At 37.0% G+C, this 24,122-nt stretch overlaps 1 pseudogene; it reads right to left on the bottom strand.

Annotated features, from left to right (window-relative positions):
• The window catches only part of LOC108538763 (heme-binding protein 2 pseudogene), a 28,326-nt pseudogene extending 6,982 nt beyond the window's left edge, over positions 1-21,344 (bottom strand).
• Between the last annotated feature and the right edge of the window lie 2,778 nt (positions 21,345-24,122).

The following is a 24,122-nucleotide window of genomic DNA, read 5'->3' as shown; positions in this document are numbered from 1 at the left end:
TTTATTTTGAGCCTATGTCTGTCATCGCATGTGAGAGGGATCTCTTGAAGACAGCATACCAATGGATCTTGGTTCCTTATCCAGCTTGCTATTCTGTGTCTTTTAATTCGGACAGTTAACCATTTATTTTAAGTTTAGTATTGTTATGTGTCTTTGTGATGCTAGCTGACTATTTTGCATCCTGTCATCATGATGCTAACTGATTATTTTGCATACTTGTTTATGCAGTTGCTTCATGGTGCCATTGGTTTGTGTATTTCAGTGTGTTTTATAGTGGCTGGTAATGATTTTCCTTCGCACATTTAGTGCTTCCTTCAGGAGCTCTTGTAAGGCAGGCATGGTGGTAACAAATTCCCTCAGCATTTGCTTGTCTGAAAAGGATATTATTTCCCCTTCATTTATAAAGCTTAGTTTGGCTGGATATGAAATTTTGGGTTGGAAATTCTTTTATTTAAGAATGTTGAATATTGGCCCCAATTTCTTCTGACTTGTAGGTTTTCTGCTGAGAGGTCTGCCGTTAGTCTGTTGGGCTTCTCCTTTTAGGTGACCTGGTCTTTCTCTCTGGCTGCCCTTAACATTTTTTCATTCACTTTGACCTTGAAGAATGTGATGATTCTGTGTCTTAGAGATGACCTTCTCATAGAGCATCTTTCTGGGGTTCTCTGAATTTCCTGAATTTGAATGTTGACCTGTCTAGCTAGATTGGGGAAGTTCTCATGGATGGTATCCATGAGATCTCTTTCAGGTGTACCAGTCTGTCATAGATTCAGTCTCTTTAAATAATCCACATGAAACACCAAAATCTAAATATCCCAAATAAAAGACAGAGATTGTCAGTATGTATAAAAAACAAAATCCAACTATATGTTGTCTACAAGAAACTCACAATAAATATAAAGACATATACAGATTAAAAGTAAAGGGATGGAGAAAGATATGCCATGCTAACAAAAAACGAAAGGAGTATTGGCTATGTTGGTTTCAAGTAGAGCAGACATCGGAGCAATGAAAGTTATCAGGGATAAAGACAGGCATAACATAATGAAATATCAGTTAATTATCCAAAGAAACATAGCAGTTCTTAATGAGTGTATGCCTAAAACAGAATGTCAAAATACATGAGGCAAAATTAATAGAGCTGCAAGAAGAAATAGATTAATCCACTATTGCTCAGAGACTTCACTACCTATCTATTAGAAATGGGCAGATTCAGTAAGAAGAAAGTAAGACATAGTTGAACACAACAGCAATCAACTAGATGCAATTGACATCTATAGACTATTTCATCCAAAACAGATTAAACACTAATCTCACCTTACATGGAACATCCACCAAGAGAGACCACATTCCAGTTTATAAAACACAAGTTGGCCAGGCACAGTGGCTCATGCCTGTAATCCTAGCACTTTGGGAGGCCGAGGTGGGCAGATCACGAGGTCAGGGGTTTAAGACCAGCCTGGCCAATATGGTGAAACCCTGTCTCTACTAAAATACAAAATTTATCCAGCATGGTGGCACACGCCTGTAGTACTAGCTACTCAGGAGGCTGAGGCAGAAGAATTGCTTGAACCTAGGAGGTGAAGTTACAGTGAGCCGAGATCATGCCACCATACTCTAGCCTGGGTGACAGAGTAAGAATCTGTCAAAAAAAAANAGTGGAGAAAAGAATCTCAGAGCTTAAAGACTGTCCTTCTGAAATAAGACAGGCAGGCAAGAATAGAGAAAAAAGAAGGAAAATAAATGAACAAAACCTCATTTGAAGGTCTCTAAGAACTTGCCTTATCAATCTCAGTACTCCTGTGTTGGGTGCATATATATATTTAGGATAGTTAGCTCTTCTTGTTGAATTGAACCCTTTACCATTATGTAATGCCCTTCTTTGTCTTTTTTTATCTTTGTCGGTCTAAAGTCTATTTTGTCAGAAACTAGGATTGCAACCTCTGCTTTTTTCTGCTATCCATTTAATTGATAAGTTTTCCTCAATCTCTTTATTTTGAGCCTATGTCTGTCATCGCATGTGAGAGGGATCTCTTGAAGACAGCATACCAATGGATCTTGGTTCCTTATCCAGCTTGCTATTCTGTGTCTTTTAATTCGGACAGTTAACCATTTATTTTTAAGTTTAGTATTGTTATGTGTCTTTGTGATGCTAGCTGACTATTTTGCATCCTGTCATCATGATGCTAACTGATTATTTTGCATACTTGTTTATGCAGTTGCTTCATGGTGCCATTGGTTTGTGTATTTCAGTGTGTTTTTATAGTGGCTGGTAATGATTTTTCCTTCGCACATTTAGTGCTTCCTTCAGGAGCTCTTGTAAGGCAGGCATGGTGGTAACAAATTCCCTCAGCATTTGCTTGTCTGAAAAGGATATTATTTCCCCTTCATTTATAAAGCTTAGTTTGGCTGGATATGAAATTTTGGGTTGGAAATTCTTTTATTTAAGAATGTTGAATATTGGCCCCCAATTTCTTCTGACTTGTAGGTTTTCTGCTGAGAGGTCTGCCGTTAGTCTGTTGGGCTTCTCCTTTTAGGTGACCTGGTCTTTCTCTCTGGCTGCCCTTAACATTTTTTCATTCACTTTGACCTTGAAGAATGTGATGATTCTGTGTCTTAGAGATGACCTTCTCATAGAGCATCTTTCTGGGGTTCTCTGAATTTCCTGAATTTGAATGTTGACCTGTCTAGCTAGATTGGGGAAGTTCTCATGGATGGTATCCATGAGATCTCTTTCAGGTGTACCAGTCTGTCATAGATTCAGTCTCTTTAAATAATCCACATGAAACACCAAAAATCTAAATATCCCAAATAAAAGACAGAGATTGTCAGTATGTATAAAAAACAAAAATCCAACTATATGTTGTCTACAAGAAACTCACAATAAATATAAAGACATATACAGATTAAAAGTAAAGGGATGGAGAAAGATATGCCATGCTAACAAAAAACGAAAGGAGTATTGGCTATGTTGGTTTCAAGTAGAGCAGACATCGGAGCAATGAAAGTTATCAGGGATAAAGACAGGCATAACATAATGAAATATCAGTTAATTATCCAAAGAAACATAGCAGTTCTTAATGAGTGTATGCCTAAAAACAGAATGTCAAAATACATGAGGCAAAAATTAATAGAGCTGCAAGAAGAAATAGATTAATCCACTATTGCTCAGAGACTTCACTACCTATCTATTAGAAATGGGCAGATTCAGTAAGAAGAAAGTAAGACATAGTTGAACACAACAGCAATCAACTAGATGCAATTGACATCTATAGACTATTTCATCCAAAAACAGATTAAACACTAATCTCACCTTACATGGAACATCCACCAAGAGAGACCACATTCCAGTTTATAAAACACAAGTTGGCCAGGCACAGTGGCTCATGCCTGTAATCCTAGCACTTTGGGAGGCCGAGGTGGGCAGATCACGAGGTCAGGGGTTTAAGACCAGCCTGGCCAATATGGTGAAACCCTGTCTCTACTAAAATACAAAATTTATCCAGCATGGTGGCACACGCCTGTAGTACTAGCTACTCAGGAGGCTGAGGCAGAAGAATTGCTTGAACCTAGGAGGTGAAGTTACAGTGAGCCGAGATCATGCCACCATACTCTAGCCTGGGTGACAGAGTAAGAATCTGTCAAAAAAAAAAAAAAAAAAAAAAAAAAGCCACTCAATTCAGTATGAATGATAGCTGAAAAATCTCAAAGTACTTGAATGCTAAGCAACACACTTCTTAATAACACATGATCAAAGAAGAAATCTGAAAAGAAATTGTAAAACATTACTCACTAAATATATATGCAATTTATTAAAATATGTGGGATATAGCAAAGGCAGTGTTTACAGGGAAATTTATAGCCTTGAATGTGTAAAGTAGAAAGGAAGAAAAATCTAAAGTCAACAAGCTAAGCTTCTACCTCAAAAAAAACTAGAAAGGAAAAGAGCAAATAAAATCCAAAGTAAATATAAAAAAGAAATAATAAAATTAGAGCAAAAATATGTATAATTGATAACAGGAAGCCAGGAAGTCTTAGCCAGAGCAATTAAAAGAAAGAAATAAAAGACATCAAAAATAGGAAAAAAAGAAGTCAAACTGTCTCTCTTCACTGATAATAGGATTCTATACCTAGAAAACCCTGAAGATTCCACAAAAAGGCTCCTGAACTAACGAACGACTTCAGTAAAGCTTTGGGAAATAAAGTCAATGTATAAAAATCAATAGCACTTCTGGGCCGGGCATGGTGGCTCACACCTGTGATCCCAGCACTTTGGGAGGCCAAGGCAGATGGATCATGAGGTCAGGATATCAAGGCCATCCTGGCTAACATGGTGAAACCCCATCTCCACTAAAAAACACAAAAAAATTAGCCAGACTTGGTGGCAGGTGCCTGTAGTCCCAGCTACTCGGGAGGCTGAGGCAGGAGAATAGCATGAACCTTGGAGGCAGAGCTTGAGTGAGCTGAGATTGCACCACTGCACTCCAGCCTGGGTGACAGAGCAAGACTGTCTCAAAAAAAACAAAAACAAACCTCAATAGCACTTCTGTGTAGCAATATCATCAAGCTCAGAGCCAAATTAAGGATGCAATTCCATTTATAATAGACAGACAGACAGACACACACACACATACACACACACACATCTAGGAATACATCTAATCAAGGAATTGAAAGATCTCTGCAAGCAGAACTACAAAACACTCCTGAAAAAAATCGTGGATTTTTTTCAGGAACAAATGGAAAAACATTCCATGCTCATGGATTGTAAGAATCAATATTGTTAAAATAGCCATCCTGCCCAAAGTAATGTACAGACTCAACATTATTCCTATCAAACTACCAAGGTCATTTTTCACAGAACTAGGAAAAACATATTCTAAAATTCATAGGGGACCAAAAAAGAGCTCAAAGAACCAAAGCAATCCTAAGCAAAAAGAACAAAGCTGGAGGCATCACATTACTCAACTTCAAACTATGCTGTAAGGCGACAGTAACCAAAACAGCATGATACTGGTTTGAAAAAAGCCCAGACACATAGACCAATGAAACAGGATAGAGAGCCTAGAAATAAAGCTGCACATCTACAGCAATTTGAACTTTGGCAAAGTCAACAAAAGTAAGCAATAGACAACTCCTTATTCAAAAAATGGTGCTGAAAAAAAAAACAAAAAACAAAGCTGTAGGCAAAATGTCACTTGACTTCATACTATACTACAGGGCTATAGTAACCAAAACAGCATGGTACTGGTACAAAAGAAAAACAGACACATAGACCAATGCAACAGAATAGAGAGCCCAGAAATAAGTCTGCATACCTACAACCATCTGATCTTTGACAAACCTGACAAAAATATGCAATAGGGAAGGACTCTTTATTCAATAAATAATGCTTGGATAACTTGTTAGCCATATGCAGAAGATTGGGGTAATTTATAGATTCAATGCCATCCCCATGAAGCTACCAACGACTTTCTTCACAGAATTGGAAAAAAACTGCTTTAAAGTTCATATGGAACCAAAAAAGAGCCCACATTGCCAAGACAATCCTAAGTCAAAAGAACAAAGCTGGAGGCATCACGCTACCTGACTTCAAACTATACTACAAGGCTACAGTAACCAAAACAGCATGGTACTGGTACCAAAACAGAGATATAGACCAATGGAACAGAACAGAGCCCTCAGAAATAATACCACACATCTACAGCCATCTGATCTTTGACAAACCTGAGAGAAACAAGAAATGGGGAAAGGATTCCCTATTTAATAAATGGTGCTGGGAAAATTGGCTAGCCATAAGTAGAAAGCTGAAACTGGATCCTTTCCTTACTCCTTATACGAAGATTAATTCAAGATGGATTAGAGACTTAAATGTTAGACCTAATACCATAAAAACCCTAGAAGAAAATCTAGGTAGTACCATTCAGGACATAGGCATGGGCAAGGACTTCATGTCTAAAACACCAAAAGCAACGGCAGCAAAAGCCAAAATTGACAAATGGGATCTAATTAAACTAAAGAGCTTCTGCACAGCAAAAGAAACTACCATCAGAGTGAACAGGCAACCTACAGAATGGGAGAAAATTTTTGCAATCTACTCATCTGACAAAGGGCTAATATCCAGAATCTACAAAGAACTCAAACAAATATACAAGAAAAAAACAAACAACCCCATCAAAAAGTGGGCAAAGGATATGAACAGACATTTCTCAAAAGAAGACATTCATACAGCCAACAGACACATGAAAAAATGCTCATCATCACTCGCCATCAGAGAAATGCAAATCAAAACCACAATGAGATACCATCTCACACCAGTTAGAATGGCAATCATTAAAAAGTCAGGAAACAACAGGTGTTGGAGAGGATGTGGAGAAATAGGAACACTTTTACACTGTTGGTGGGATTGTAAACTAGTTCAACCATTGTGGAAAACAGTATGGTGATTCCTTAAGGATCTAGAACTAGAAATACCATATGACCCAGCCATCCCATTACTGGGTATATACCCAAAGGATTATAAATCATGATTCTACAGAGACACATGCAAACGTATGTTTATTGCGGCACTATTCACAATAGCAAAGACTTGGAATCAACCCAAATGTCCATCAGTGACAGACTGGATTAAGAAAATGTGGCACATATACACCATGGAATACTACGCAGCCAGAAAAAAAGGATGAGTTTGTGTCCTTTGTAGGGACACGGATGCAGCTGAAAACCACCATTCTCAGCAAACTATCGCAAGAACAGAAAACCAAACACCGCATGTTCTCACTCATAGTTGGGAAATGAACAAAGAGATCGCTTGGACATGGGAAGGGGAATATCACACACCGGGGCCTATTATGGGGAGGGGGGAGGGCAGAGGATGGCATTGGGAGTTATACCTGTTGTAAATGACGAGTTGATGGGTGCTGACGAGTTGATGGGTGCAGCACACCAACATGGCACAAGTACACATATGTAACACACCTGCACGTTGTGCACATGTACCCTAAAACTTAAAGTGTAATAAAAAAATAAATAAATAAATAAAGTGGACTCTTCCCTCATACCATATACAAAAATCAACTCCACATGAATTAAAAACTTAAATGTAAAACCCAAAACAATAAAAACCCTGGAAGACAACCTAGGCATTACCATCCTGGACATAGGAACTGGCAAAAATTTCATGGTAGGAAGCCAAAAGTCATCACAACTAAAACAAAATTTGACAAGTGGGATATAATTAAATTAAAGACTTTCTGCACAGGAAAAACAATAATCAAGTAAACAGACAACCTACAATATAGGAGAAAATATCTGTAAGCTATGCATCTGACAAATGTCTAATATCCAGCTTCTATAAGAAACTTAAACAAATCTGCAAGAAAAGCAAACAAACCCATTAAAAGTGGACAAAAGACAAGAACAGACACTTTTCTTTTGTTTTTCATGTGATTTTTTCTAAAATTTTATTTTATTTGAAGTTTTCTGGGATATATGTGCAGGACATGCAGGTTTGTTACATGGGTAAATGTGTGCCATGGTGGTTTGCTGCACCTATCAACCCATCACCTAGGTTTTTAAGACCCACATTCATTAACTATCTGTCCTGAAGTTTGTCATCCCCCCACCCCCTGACAGGCCCCAGTGTGTGTTGTTCCCCATTCCCGCTGTGTCCATGTGTTCTCATTGTTCAGCTCCTACTTATGAGTGAGAACATGTGGTGTTTGGTTTTCTGTTCCTGTATTAGTTTGCCAAGGAAAATGGCTTCCAGCTCCATCCATGTCCCTGCAAAGGACATGAACTCATTCCTTTCTACAGCTGCATAGTATTCCATGGTGTATATATACCACATTTTCTTTATCCAGTCTATCATTGATGGGCATCTGAGTTGATTCCATGTCTTTGCAATTGTGAATAGTGCTACAATAAATATACATATGCACATATCTTTATAATAGAATGATTTGTATTCCTTTAGGTATATACTCAGTAATGGAATTGCTAGGTCAAATGATAGTTCGGGTTCTAGATACTTGAGGAATCTCCACACTGTCTTCCACAATGGCTGAAATAATTTACACTCCCACCAACAATGTAAAAGCATTCCTATGTCTTCCCAGCCTCGCCACCATCTGTTATTCTTGACTTTCTAATAATTGCCATTATGACTGGTGTGAGATGGTATCTCATTGTGTTTCCGATTTGCCGTTCTCTAATGATCAGTGATATTGATATTTGTAGGTTGCATAATGTCTTCTTTTGAGATGTGTCTGTTTACGTCCTTTGCCCACTTTTTGATGGTGTGTTTTTTTTTTCTTGTAAAATTAAGTTCCTTGTAGATTCTAGATATTAGTTTTTTATCAGATGGATAGCTTGCAGAAATTTTCTCCCATTCCATTGGTTGTCTGTTCACTCTGATGATAGTTTCTTTTGCTGTGTAGAAGCTCTTTAGGTTAATTATATCCTATTTGTCAATTTTTGCTTTTGCTGCAATTGCTTTTGATATTTTTGTCATAAAATCTCTGCCCATGCCTTTCTCCTGAATGATATTGCCTTGATTTTCTTCTAGGGTTTTTACAGTTTTAGGTTTTATATTTAAGTCTTTAATCCGTCTTGAGTTAATTGTTATATAAGGTGTAAGGAAGGGGTCCAGTTTCAATTTTCTGCATATGGCTAGCCAGTTTACCCCGCACCATTTATTAAATAGAGAATCTTTACCCAACTGCTTGTTTTCATCAGGTATGTTGAAGATCAGATGGCTGAAGATGAGTGGTCTTATTTCTGAGATCTCTATTCTGTTCCATTGGTCTATCAAACAGACACTTTTCAAAAGAAGACATAATTGCAGCCAACAAGCTTATGAAACAAACTCAATATCACTGATCATTAGAGAAATGCAAATCAAAACCACAATGAGATACCATCTCACACCAGTCAGAATGGCTTTTTATTTTTTTTAAACTTTTACGTTAAGTTAAGGGGTACATGTACAGGATTTGCAGGTTTGTTATATAGGTAAACTTGTGTCATGAGGTGTGTTATACAGATTATTTCATCACCCAGGTATTAAACTTAGTATCCATTAATTATTTTTCCTTATTCTCTCCCTCCTCCCAACCTCCATCCTCTGTTAGGCCCTAGTGTGTGTTGTTCCCTTCTGTATATCAATATTTTCTCATCATTTAGCTCCCACTTTGTATATAAGAACATGAGATATTTGGTTTTCTGTCCTTGCATTAGTTTGCTAAAGATAATGGCTTCCAGGCCCATACAAGTTCCTGCAAAGGATACGATCTCGTTCTTTTTTATGGCTGCATAGTGTTCCATGGTGTATATGTACCATATTGTCTTTATCCAGTCTATCATTGTTGGGTATTTGGGTTGATACTATGTCTTTGCTATTGTGAATAGTGCTGTAGTGAACAAATGTGTGTGTGTTTCTTTATGACAGAATAATTTATATTCTTTTGGATATATACCCAGGAATGGGATTGCTGGATCGAATGGTATTTCCGTCTTTAGGTTTTTGAGGAATCTCCATACTGTCTTTCACAATGATTGAACTAATTTACACTCCCGCCAACAGTGTATAAGTGCTCCTCTTTCTCCACAATCTCACCAGCATCTATTACTTGTTTACTTTTTAACAGCCAGAATGGTTATACAACAGTAGACTGGATAAAGAAAATGTGGTACACATACACCATGGAATACTATGCAGCCATGAAAAAGAACAAGATCATATCCTTTGCAGGAACATGGATGGAGCTGGAGGCCATTATCTTTAGTAAACTAATGCAGGAACAGAAAATGAAATACTGCATCTTCTTACTTATAAGTGGGAGCTAAATGATGAGAACACATGACCACATAGAGGGAAACAACAGATACTGAGGCTTACATGAGGGTGGAAGGTGGAATGAGGAAGAGGATCAGGAAAAATAATGGTAAGACTGGATAAAGAAAATGTGGTACATATGCACCATAGAATACTATGCAGCCATAAAAAGAAATGAGATCATGTCCTTTGCAGGGACATGGATGGAGCTGGAAACCATTATCCTCAACAAACTAACACAGGAACAGAGAAGCAAACACCACATGTTCTCACTCATAAGTGGTAGTTGAACAATGAGAATATATGGACGCAAGGAGGGGAACAATAAACACCAGAACCTGTCAGTAGGGGAGGGCAGGGAGAGCATCAGGACAAACAGCTAATGCATGTGGGGCTTAAAACCTACGTGAAGGGTTGATAGGTGCAGCAAACCACCATGGCACACATAGACCTATGTAGTAAACCTGCACATTCTGCATATGTATCCCAGAACCTAAAGTAAAAATAAAATAAAATAACATAACAAAAAGAAAAAAATGGATAAAGAAAATGTGGCCATTTGTTTATATACCATGGAATACTATGATGTCATTAAAGAGAATAACAATCATGTTCTTTGCAGTAACACTGATGTAGGTGGAGGCCGTTACCACAAACAAAATTAATACAGGAACAGAAAACCAAATATCACATGTTCTCATTTATAAGCAAAAGCCAAACATTGGGTACTCATGGACATAGAGATGGCCACAATAGACACTGGAGACTGCCATAAAGGGGAGGGAGAAAGGAGGGCTAGTGTTGAAAAGCTAACTATTGGGTACTATGCTCAGTATCTGAGTGATGGAATCAATTGTACTCTGAATCTCAATATCTCAAATATAGCCAGGTAACAAACCTGCATATGTACCCTCTGAATCTAAAACGTTGAAATTATTTAAAAACAGAAAATCAATAGAGAAAATCAACAAAACCAAAAGCTATCCTTTTGAAAAGTCAATAAAATTCATAAGTTTCTAGCCAGGCTATATAAGAAAGAAGACACAACAAATAAACTAATATCATAAATGAAAGATGGAATATCAGTACATTTCCCATGAACGTTAAAAGGATAATAATGAAATGTTATGAATTTAACTTTATAGTTGACTCTATGACAATGATTTGATAACCTAGATGAAATGGTTCAATTCCTTGAAAGACACAATCTTCTAAAACTCACATAAGAAGAACCAGACAATCTGACTAGGACTATATGTATTAAGGAAATTTAATCAATGATTAATAACCTTCTAAAACAAAAAAATACCAGATGGGTTTACTGGTGAACTCTACCTAATATTTATTTTTTTATATTACACCAATTATCTGTAATTTCTTTTAGAAGATAAAAGTAGAGGAAGTACTTCCTAACTCATTGTATGATGCAAATATTACTTACTCTAATGCTCAAACTAGACAAAAGCATCACAAGAAAAGAAAACTACAGATCAAAGTTTCTCATGAACGTAGATGCGATAATCCTCTACAAAATATTAGGAAACTAAATTTAATAGTGAACTATTAGGTTGGTGCAAAGGTAATTGCGATTTTCACCATTATTGTTTGTTTGTTTGTTTGTTTGTTTGTTTGTTTTTGAGATGGAGTCTTGCTGTTGTCGCCCAAGCTGGAGTGCAATGGCGTGATCTCGGTTCACTGCAACCTCCACCTCCCGGGTTCCAGCATTTCTCCTGCCTCAGCCTCCCAAGTAGCTGAGATTGCAGGTGCCCACCACCATGCCTGGCTAATTTTTGTATTTTCAGTAGAGAAGGGATTTCACCATATTGGCCAGGCTGATCTCAAACTCCTGACCACAGGCGATTCACCCACCTCAACATCCCAAAGTGCTGGGATTACTAGCATGAACCACTGCGCCCAGCCTGCCATTATTGTTAAATGGCAAAAATTGCAATTACTTTTGCACCAATCTAATAGAAGAGTTATGTACCATGACCAGATAGGATTCATGCGAGGTATGCAAGGCTAGTTCAACATTCAAAAATCAATTAATGTAATCTACCACCACAACAAACTAAGGAAAAAAAAAAACACGTGATCATATAAATAGATACAAAAAAGCATTTGGCAAAATTCAACACCTTTTCGTGATTAAAAAATATATATTAAACTAAGATAGAGGGGTACTTCCTCAAGTTAGTAGGGAATTTCTAAGAAAACCTACAGCTAACATCATGCTTAATGGTTTGAAACTAGAAGCTTTTCCACTAACATCAAGAACAAAGCAAGAACGTCCCCTCTTATGATGGCTTTTGAATATCATACTAGAATTCCTGTTAAATACAATAAGACAAGAAAAGGAAGTAAAAGGCATACAGATTGGGAAGGAAGAAATCAAAGTGTCTTTGTTCGCAGAGAACATGTCCATCTATATAGAAAATCTGAAAGAATAAACAAAAAACCTTTTGGAACTAATAAGCGGTTATAGCAGGGCTGCTATACCAAGGTTGCAGGATGAAAGGTTAATAAGCAAGAATTAATCACTTTCCTATATATAAGCAATGAGCAAGTGGAATTTGAAATGAAAAACCTACTACCATTTACATTACCGCACCTCAAAATGAAATACTTAAATATAAATTAACAAAACATGTCTAATATCTATATGAGGAAAACTATAAAACTTTTACAAAGGTATCAAAGAACTCAGTAAATGGAGAGATATTCCATATTCATGAATAGGAAGGCTTAATATTATCAACATGTCATTTCTGCACAACTCACTATATAGATTCATTGCAATCCTAAAATCCCACAAAGTTACTTTGTGGGTATCAACAAATTGGTTATAGTGTTTATATGGTCCAACAAAAGACTCAGAATAGCCAATTCAATATTGAGGGAGAATAGCGAAGTCAGAGGACTGACATTACCCAACCTCAAGACTTACTTTAAAAATAGAGCAATTAAGACAGTGTGGTATGGGTGAAAGAATAGAGAAATCAATCAACAGAACAGAATACAGAACCCAGAAATAGACCTATATATAAACAAAGTCAACTGATCTTTGACAAAGGAACAAAGGCAGTAAAACGGAGCAAAGACAGTTTTTCAGCAATAGTGTGGAAAAACCCACATCCACATGCAAAAAAGAAAAGAAAAGAATCTACACACAGACCTTGGACCCTTTACAAAAAATAATTGTAAGTGAACATAGACTCATAGACCTAAATATAAAATGCAAAAAATATAAAACCATAGAAGACAATATTTATAAGTCCTAAATTACCTTGTGTAATTTTTTTATATTTTTAATGAACCTGACATTACAAACATAGGCAAATTACTTTTTAGATACAACACCAAAGGCATGATCCATGAAAGAAAGAATTGGTAAACTAGATTTCACTAAAATTAAAACTCCTACTCTGTGAAAGACAATGTTAACAGAATGAGAAAACAAGCCACAGAGTAGGAAAAAACATTTGCAAAAGAAACATCTAATAACAGAATATTATTCAAGACATACAAAGAACTCTTAAAACTCAACAATAAGAAAATGAACAATCCAATTATAAAATGGGCCAAAGACCTTAACAGACTTCTCACCAAAGAAGATACACAGATGCCAATTAAGCTTATGAAAAGATGTTCAACATCGTATGTCGTTAGGGATTTGCAAATTAGAACAATGAGATACCACTACACAACTACTAGAATGGTGAAACTTCAGAACACTGGCAACGCTAAATGCTGGGTAGGACACAGAGAACAGGAATTCCCATTCTTTACTAGTATACATGCAAAATGGTACAGCCATGCTAAACAAAGACAGTTTTGGCAGTTTCCTGCAAATCTAAACATATCCTTATCACACAATCCAGCAATCTCATTCCTTGTTATTACCCAAAGGAGTTGAAAACTTATGCCTACATGAAAACCCACCCACAATGTTTATAGAAACTTTAAATGTACTTGTCAAAACCTGGAAGTCACCAAGATGTCCTTCAGTAGTTGAGTAGATAAATAAACTGAGATTTATCCAGACAGGAATATTATTCAGTACTAAAAAATAAATGCATTATCAAGCCATGAAAAACATAGAGGAAACTTAAATGCATGTTACTAAGTGAAAGAAAGCAATCCTGAAAAGGCTACATTTCATATGTTCCAACTATATCACATTCTGGGAAAGACAAAAGTATGAAAACAGTATACAAATATTAGTGATTAGTAACAGTAAAAAGATTAGGGAGAAAGAGATAAATAGGCTGAGCACAGAGGATTTTTATGACAGCAAAACTCTTCTACATGATATTACAATGATGAATACATGTCATTATACATTTGCCAAATTCCCTGAATGAACAACACCAAGAATAAACCCTAATATAAACTACAGACTTCGGGTAATAATGATGTGTCAATATGTTAATTAATTGTGTATGCCACCCTATTGAGGAATGCTGATAGTGGGGTAGGTTGTACATGTATGGCAACAAGGAGTATGTGGGAACTCTGTATTTTCTACTCAAATTTACTATGAACCTAAAACTGCTCTAGAAATAAAGTTGTTTATTACTATTATATTATTGTTATTATTATTTTGAGATGGAGTCTTTCTTTGCTGTCCAGCCTGGAGTGCAGTGGCGTAATCTTGGCTCACTGCAACCTCTGCCTCCCGGGTTCAATAAATTCTCCTGCCTCAGCCTCTCCAGTAGCTGAGATTACAGGTGTCCACCACCATCCCCTATTTTTTTTTTTTTTTTTTTTTGAGTAGAGACGGGATTTCACCATGTTGGCCAGGCTGGTTTCAAACTTCTGACCTCAAGTGATCTGCCCGCCTCAGCCTCCCAAAGTGCTGAGATTATAGGCATGAGCCACTGTGCCTGGCCTAGTTTATTAATTTTTAAAGAATGCTTGCCCATTCGTACTAAGTCTCCATCTCAGTCTGCTACCTGGCATTTCTTGCACTTCCACAGATTTGTCTTTCAACTGTCTGACCCATTTTTGTGTTCCCTATGCAGGCTATCACTTTTCATGAGCACTTGCTTACCTCTTCCATCTATTACCATGTTCTACCCTTCTCTTCCAAACCTGGTACATAGCTTAATGAACTACGATATGTAGTGGTGGAGAGAGTTTGTATGGGCTTTGATTTAGAGTCAGACAAAACACGTTTCACATCCTAGTTCTACTTTGCCACTAGAAATATAATAATATATAAACGACTTAGATATTCTGCACTTTAGTATCCTTTTCTATTCAATATGCTTAACAATACTTGCATCATAGATTTGTTGTATAGAACAAATGAGATAACATATGCAAATATTAAAACATCAAACTGTGTCTGGCATGTAGTAAGCACTCGATAAATGCTAATTCACTTTTTAACAAAATTTGACTATCATTTTCGAAACATTGACAATTACTGTCACCATGTCTGAAAATCTCTCAATGCTGGTCATGCCAGTTACTTGCTTTTTGGACAAAAAAAAAAAAACAAAAAACAAAAAACATATTTCTTACATTTCCACGGCAAGCTACATTTCCCAGGCCACAGTGTCAGCTGGCTGACAGATAAGTCCAGCCATCAGGAGGCATTGACAATAGATAGGAAGGCGGAAGGAAGGGAGGGAGAGGCCAGAGTATAGCTCATCTTCTCTCTCTTCCTCAGGCAGCCTCTTCTAGCAGCAGCATCCGCACTGGACAGGTTTTCGCTCCCTGGGCCCAGCTTCCCTGGAGATCCTCTGCCATTTATCTACTTGCAATCAAGCAGGCCTAACTCTGGGGCTCTGGTAACACCACATACTCCTTTGGTTCTCCAGCCCCATATATGGTGGTGTTTTCTCTTGTAACAAAGGTCTTCACTTCCTCACCAATTTGTTTTTTGCTTTTTAGCTCTCCCAACTCTTGTAACTAACTCCCAGTACTAATTCCCTCTATTTCAGTACATGCCATGTGCTGTGTTTTCCTGAAGAAGCCAAGTCAGAGTTATCCAAATTAACAATGAACTTCTTATATATTGACCCAAGGTGCATGTGATTATTTATAAGACACAGCCTTTTAATCAAGCTTTATTCCTATAAATCAAATGCCTATGTTTGCAAAGCTCATATTGTTAGCAAAGAGTAGAAAGAATTAAAGCAGTTTATAAGGCTTAGGGGCATTGCTGAGAAGCATGAGGTAATTCCTCTCTTTAACATAAATGAGTCTATTAGTCATGCATATCATCTCTTCTATGGGCAGCCAAAGACAACCATATTTTCGGGCTGCCATAATGAAGTACCCAATACTGAGTCACTTAAACAGCAGATATTTATTGTTCCACAGTTCTAAAAGCTAGAAATCTGGGATTAAGATCTCATCAGGGTTGGTTCCTTCTGAGGGCTGTGAAACCATCAGTTCCATGCCTCTGGTAATTCACTGGGGATTTTAGTGTTTCGTGACCTGTAGAAGCATCACCTAATCTCTGCCTTTACCTTCACATGACATTCTCCCTGTGTTTCTGTGTCCAAACTTTTCCTTTCTACAAGTATACCAGTGATGTTGGATTGGGGCCCATCTTACTCCAGTATGACCTCATCTCATCTAATTGTATCTGCAATGACCCTATTTCTAAATAAGATCACTTTCTGAGGTACTAGTGGTTAGGACTTCAGCGCAATAATTTGTGAAGATGCAATTCAATCCACAACACAGGCCAAGGTGCTCATTAGGATAATTTAATCTTTTAAAGGTTGCTGCAAAATCTGGATGCCTCTTTGAACATAATCTTTATTTTACTAAAACAGAAAATCTGCAAGTGTCTATTTTTTTCTAGAGCATTTAGAAGAGAAAAGGGAGAAAATTCAAATGTAATCAATTATTTCCTTCATTTGCAAGCCTAGGTACTAAGTGATTTGTGAAGATATTAGTTATGTTTCAAACTTATATATGGTATTGAATGATATAAATGTATATAATTTATGATGGCTCTTCCAATTAGTCCGGTTCCTTAAAAAGTCAGGTCACCCAGAGACATTTGGAGGCATATTAATTAGAATCAAATAAGACAGACTAGTATTATATGCCATCACTATAAAAGGCACAGTAGAATCAGAAAGGAGTGATTTTCTATAAGCAATTACAGGAAGGGGAGACACTGTATTGAAGGAGGGGAGGAGGAAAATAGGACAGAAACAAACTGAAATTGGTGCACTGTAATCCAAGAAAGAAGCAGACCAAGATATTATTGCTTAAGACAGCCTAGAAAGTAGGAAAGAGATCAAATGTTAACACAGATATTTAGCTTAAAGACAAATAGGAATAACCTCAAATATACACCTCAAAAGCAAAGTTGCTATAACAAAGTGTTTCTAACTTGTGTTTCTATTTTGATTAAATCAAGAGGAGCATGGGCATTACATATGGGAAGGGGAAAGTAGGTTGTCTACCACCCTCTCAAGGCTAAGCTCTTATTTATGGTATAGGTGCTTGGGAGAAATTATGTTATGGAGAAGACTGAGCAGAAAAAATACGAATTTCTTAAGTTTTAAGAAAATTTGACTCAAAAGTCTTTGAATTTTAAAGAGATATGGAAAGCTAGAAATAACTTCACTTTTGATGGCTCACAATTACTTTAGCTTTAAAAGAGTGAAAGGCTTGAATTCACCTTTGGGGTACTAACTTTCTTTGAAATTTAAAACCATTGTAGTGAGTTTTTCTAATGATGAACATGCAAAGCAAGTTCCTCTTCTGAGATTAAGAAGTTTACTATGCTTTCTATGGTCATATGAGATAGTGACTCTTTTGTGGTAAATAGTGCATTTCTAGGTCCATGTATCCTTTCAAGAAATATTTGAAATAATGATTTACATGGCAATGCCTCTGGAGATTATTGTTTATTGAGGGTGTGTGTGCGTGTCTGTGTTTCTGTTTGCGTGTGTGTGTGTGTGTGTGTGTGCGTGTGTGTTCTTGTAGAAGCAACTAACATCTGGAGATTGGAATTGAGACCCTGAAGATTACAAGATCTCATATTCTCCTCAAGCAAGAGCACAACCTATAAACAGTAGATCTGAACTTAATAATGCTTAAGTTAACCTTAAGTTTGTGTCTGTGGTCTAATGAATTTGTATGCCAAACAGGATAACTCAGATCTTGGGCAATAAACTATGTCAGTCTATGCACCCTAATGTGAGTGCACTGTTGGAGACTAAAGACAAAGATGACTTACTATGGAGAGGGCATGGGTAGTGAATGGATAATCCTAAAATGGAAATGATTTGGGAATGGAAACTGAAGACTGATCTTAGACTGGGGATAAGAAAGAGTTCTCTGACTTTAGATCTGTGCAGAAGGCTGACAATTCTCAATGTACAGATTTCCTGAAGTCTTCCCAGAATGGTGGGAAAGAATGCTGGCATTTATGATGGACATAGAGTTTAAGGAACCTTACCTAGCAACGAAATCTAGCTTGAAGTTTCCCTGTATTGGGTACCCATGAGGATAATATTCTGTTATCCTCAAGTCTTAAAGAACCATTTATTAAATGTTACAATCTAATCTGTGCTTTGAGGAATTAGGAGCATGTCCATGCTTAGGACAGAGTAGTATGGAGGACAGCACTGTATTCTTCTACTTAAGATTAAATATTGACAACAACATCTTTCCAAGGGAGATCAATTTTTGAGTGGGCAGCAAAGCAAGCTAGAGATCTGATTGTGTGGTTACCAGAGTAAAATCAGGCATAAAATCAGGCAAAGACAGAACATTATTGGAGACTAATGGAGGAAAACTTAAAATAAATAAATATATAAAACTAAGAGAAAATGGAGGATCTAATTTAAAACAACGCTAGTCTTCCAAATATTCTGGAAGGAAAGGACATCTAAGGAGAGTGGGAGTTTTGGAATCAAGTTTCCATTATTACTCATATGAGAGTTACTAAGCGAACAAAAGGTTATTTTCAGTTATGCACACTTAGAAGTTTCTATGCTTTGTGTCCTGACTTCTATACAATATTAAGTGATTCAGCTTTGGTAAATAAACTAATGTATGCTGTTCTTGTAAAAGCATTGTTTTTAAAAGTAAAGGCAACAGTATATTCATCTTTCCTTTGCACTTGAGATGAAGATCCCTGAATAACAATTTTAAAAATCTTATTTCAGTTAATAATTTCCTTTTCCTCTCTTCCCAACCCTCCTCACTCCCACACTTAAAACTTTTAACCAGTTCTGGAAAAAGGTAGAAAATGCTAAGTTCCACCTCCTCTCCTTGCCCATCCTTTGATAAGCCTGTTAATGAGTAGTGAAATAACCAAGAGGTGAGGAGAAAAAGAAAAAAGAAGAGCGGTTAAGGGGCCTGAATAATCAGCACACTAATTAATCTCATCTGACTAATCCTTGATTCATAAAGGAACATGGAAAATGTCCCCAAATATTAACATCGCTCTGACTAGATAAGCTATTGACATTCTCACAAGGCAAAGGAGTGGGGGGCAGGGGGTAAAACACCTTTCCTGTAATTATCAAGTAAAAATGTTCAGGGAGTGTATTTCAGGTATGAAGGGGAGAAATAGTCTAAAGTTCTCTCGGCCATCTTCTGGTGGTAACATAAATAGAAATAAATTGGACCTTGTAAAGTTGATGAAAATAACGAATAATGTATGTTTTCATATATTCAAAAAAATAAAGAAATTTGGAAAGGGTAGATTGGGGGTCATGTAGCCCATCCTTCTGTCTCCTAACAGAATAACACTTGCATTTTCAGCCTCACAATTGGCAACTTTACCAGAAAAAGTAGCTATTTTGCTTAGTAAATACAGGTGGGTCCCACATTTTTCCCAATAAATATGTTCTGTGAAATATGCACAAATCAGATATTTTTAAAAATATACTCTATGAGATTCCTATCTCAAGACATCATGTAGTTAGTGGTTTTTGTTTGTAAATGTCATTTTAGGATTAAATAATTACTTTATGATTTTTTTTAATTAAAGCATGTCTGTAGTCTAAAAAATAAGTTAATGTAATATATTTGTTCTACCCATGCCTCCCTAAAGAACAGAAACGCTAATTAGAAATTGTATGGACTGATAAATTTGTGGTATTTACTAATAATATAGTTTACCCCCCTGGACAGAGAATTTCAATCTTCCTCAAGCACTAGTACATCCTATGCTTTACTGAAAGGAATGTTTTCTTTGACTTAAGTGCTCCTCCTTGTCTAAGGTCACAAGTAATTAGTGGCAGGGCCAGGTTGAGAACTTGCCCTTTGTTCTTTGTTTAATGTTCTTTCAACTGTACTACATTGTTTGTCTTCAACACTGCCCTGTTTCGAGCCTGTTTTCTGAGTACTCCCTGGATCAAATATTGTCCTCAACTTGTCCATAGCTTCTTGTTCTACCTTCTACACTGGTTCTCTACGTTTTCCCAACTTGTTGTTGTCGACAATACAGCTTCACAATGCCCGTCTCCTAAAGGTAACCTTCAAGAGAATCAGTTTAAGGTTGTTCTAAAAAGAATACCAGTAACCAACTCTAATTTCTTTTTTCTTGAGGAAACAATTATAATGCCCTTTAAGACCAATCAGTCCAGTTCTTTAGGGGAGACAACACAGTCATTGGTCCCCAAGGTCAGCAACCCCAGAAAGGAAAACTTTGTCCTTGAAAACTCAAAGTTAACTCAAAAAAATTGAGAGAATCAAAATACCAAAAGAATTTTCTTCATTCTTATACTTTTGGGGTTTGTTTTTCATTTTCCTAGACAAAGTGAAGAAATTCAGATGAAATGATGTGCACCAACTAAGATTCGACCTGACTAATTTATGTACTATAGGAAAAGACCATGTTCAAATGAGCTAAACACCTTCTATGGCTAACTCTGCTCCTCTCATAGGTGGGAGAGGGGTAAAGAAAGAGAGAGGGGAGAAGGTGGGGAGGAGGAAGGAACGAAGGAAACAACAGAAGGAAGGGAGAAAGGCTGATAGTTTATACTGAAGAGATCTCAGAATTCATGGTGATTTTATTATTAAAAAGTGGGGGTTATATATAGCCTTTATGATCCCCATTATTAGGTTTTCACTACATTTTGATTTTTGTATGTCCTTAAATGTGTGAAAGAATACAAAATATTCAGATAGCAGGATATGTTATGAGTACCTGGTCCAGGATAAAACAGATTCCCTTGACTAAATAGAACTAGATCCTCTGGTTCTTTTAGGGAAAATATATTCAACTCCCCCATACCATGCAGGAAGCCAAATTATTTCTTTGTAAAGAGGAATGGAAGAGCAGAAAGGAATGAGAAAACATTTGTCCTGCTAGCCTCATTCTAATGCTTTCTGGGACCTATTTATCTCTTGCTTATTATGTAGTCTATATAAAAGGTGCAGTCTCTAAAAGCTGTCCTACAGCTCTGGGGAATAGTGAAAAGTCGTATTCCATGGGCCTCACAGAGAGAACGGTTTCCCCCTTGGAATCAGGTGTGGCTCCCCATGGCTGCTCAACCTTAGAAACTTGTAGAGTGTCCATGGTCGAGGAACTACCAAGGTAATTTTGCTCTGGATAGAGCTCAGAGAGGAGCTGTTCTTCACATGCTATTGATCACAGATGGAAATATATCTTCCTTAACTGGGTATGCTGCCCTTTAAAGTCTCCCACTTCAATGTAATGGGACAGATTGAATAATTTTCCATGTTAGTGGGTGGAAGTTTTTCCAATGCCACCCAGTTGCTCTTTTCTTCCAGAAAGCAAAATACAGATTTCCTTTGGGTGCAACAGACATCAAGAAATAAAAAATAGCTGTCTCACATGCAATGCAAAATGACATCCAAAGAAATCACACATCAGAAATCACACATGGCAGAAATAAGCTTCCTTTTGAAATATTTTGGCACCTGACACAAGAGCAAAAGAATTGCACAGACCACCTGAAAAAAAAATATTTGTTATAAAAATATTAATTAAATAATATATTTCTTACAGGCTGTTCCTGAACATATAGACTGAGGGCTGCCTATTGAAAAATAATACTTTGTGAAATCTATTTTAATATTTAACAACTAAGAAATAGCAATTAGACCTGTAAGTACAAATTGAAACTCACTTGAGTGCCTACATAATATAGAATCTGCTTTCTTTGCTATAGCCTAGGCAAATCAGGTGCAATGGACTTGGCCCATTATGAACACTTTATGGTACAGATAGTCAAATAGTCCTGAAGATTTTTTTTTAAATCTCCTAAACAGGAAAAGATTCTCTTACATTCTAATTCAAGGGGGTTCTAATTCATTTTATTAGATATAAATTCCAATATAGAATTTCAAAGGACAAATCATTTTTATTTTGAAAGTCATTGGTTCCTTTTGAAAATTTCTTAATGCTTCTTCTAGAGATAATGAAATTCTCCTCCAAAATAAGTTAAAAGGTGAAGCCTGGAGGTAGATTAAGGAAAAGTGTATGCCTCATTCCTTGAAATGGTGCATTTTTATATGTCTGCAAATACTAAAGACCAGAGAGCTTAAGACCAGAGAACTGAACTTCATATAGTACACCTGTGTGAAATATTAATGAGACAAGTTCCCAACCTGCGTGTAACTCAATGAAAGAGTTACCTAGGCAGAGAATTGGCTCAGGAACATCTAATATATTGGTTGAAATGTTAGAGGTGATGTTTGAAGTTTGTAGCCTGTCAGAGCAAGTAAGAATATGAGCTAGTTCACTTGCTGCAATACATTACATCTTTTTTTTCTGGATTTTTCTTGATAGCTGGACAACTAAAATAATTTTAGCGATAAAGTTCTCTAAATTACAGACCTGATGTCATTGCGTGCTTCCTGGTCTTTCTTCTAAGGTGAGAGAACTCTTTGTTCTATGGATAATCTTACTGTAGGCAGAAAGCAAGTGGTGAACAAAATGTTCAAAATGCTTTCCTCATTCTTTAATTTTATGCTGATTCTAATACAGCCGGAGCCCTAGGTTTTCCTGTAACCCTTTTCTATGGATATCAATGTGAACTTAAAAATTAAACCTAGGAAGATATGACCTAATTTTGTAGGTCTCTGAAAAGAGGTATTTTGTCATATTTTAGGAGGTCAGGTATTTTGCCAATTTTTTATGTGATTTCATTAGACTTTTGTGCACATCAAGTACAAATGGCTTAACCCTAGAGGAAACACTAGGGACATAATGTCCCTCCAGTGTTCTTAATTTTTTATTCCAAAAACATTTATTGAGCTCTTACTATATGCCAGGAATGGGGTTAGGCTCCAGGGATACATAAAAGGGCTGCGACAAAATATAAACTAAATACCATGGCACAGAGGAGACAGCATAATTCTGCCTAAGAGAGACTGAAAACTTCACTAAAAAGATGACATTTGAGCTCTGAAATATGCACAGGAATTTTCCTGGTGGAAAAAAGAAAAACAGGAAAAGAACTTCAAATTTAAGGAATAGCATATGCAAAAGCAGGAGGTCCTAAAACGGTCTAATGTAATCAAGAAGGGACAAGCTCTTCCGACCAGGCATAGAATAGAATACATGATGGGAAATAAGCTGAAGCCAGCATAATTACAAGTGAATGTGAATTTATTCTCCAAACAGCAGCATTATGAATTCCTAAATCCACATTTTTAAGGTGATTCTATATATGGCTGGCTCTATCCTGCCTTACAACCTCACTTGGAATTGTAACAAATACACGCTCTGGAAAACTGCCAGTTGATTTGACAAAGAAAATTGATAGAACATACTTTCTTGAGCAGAGGGACTGTGGGTACCTTAATTAGAATGGAATGGGAAGCAAATCCTGGAAATGGTGTGAGAAAAGAAAACAAATCCTATGTCTACGAAAAGATAAAATTATAGAGAAAATTCAGATAAAGGAAGAAACATTATAACCTGGGATACATTGGATGAACTAAGTTGAGACCATTAAGCGATGCACAAAACAGGATGGACACAATAGCAGGTATTTAAGAACTAAGAACATCAACAACCATTTTTCTTCTGTACTTGTGCCTAAATAAAAAAGCTATTGCGGCCGGGCGCAGTGGCTCACACCTGTAATCCCAGCACTTTGGGAGGCCGAGGCAGGCAGATCACCTGAGGTCGGGAGTTCAAGACCAGCCTGACCAACATGGAGAAACCCAGTCCCTACTAAAAATACAAAAGTAGCCAGGCATGGGGGCACATGCCTGTAATTCCAGTTACTCGGGAGGCTGAGGCAGGAGAGTCGCTTGAATCTGGGAGGCGGAGCTTGTGGTAAGCCAAGATTATGCCACTGCACTCCAGCCTGGGCTACAGAGC

The sequence above is a fragment of the Rhinopithecus bieti genome, unplaced genomic scaffold, assembly GCF_001698545.2.
Source record: "Rhinopithecus bieti isolate Rb0 unplaced genomic scaffold, ASM169854v2 scaffold_15113, whole genome shotgun sequence".
Classification (NCBI taxonomy): Eukaryota; Metazoa; Chordata; class Mammalia; order Primates; family Cercopithecidae; genus Rhinopithecus; species Rhinopithecus bieti.
The sequence above is the reverse complement of the archived record's forward strand: the minus strand, read 5'-3'. Positions and strand labels throughout refer to the sequence as shown.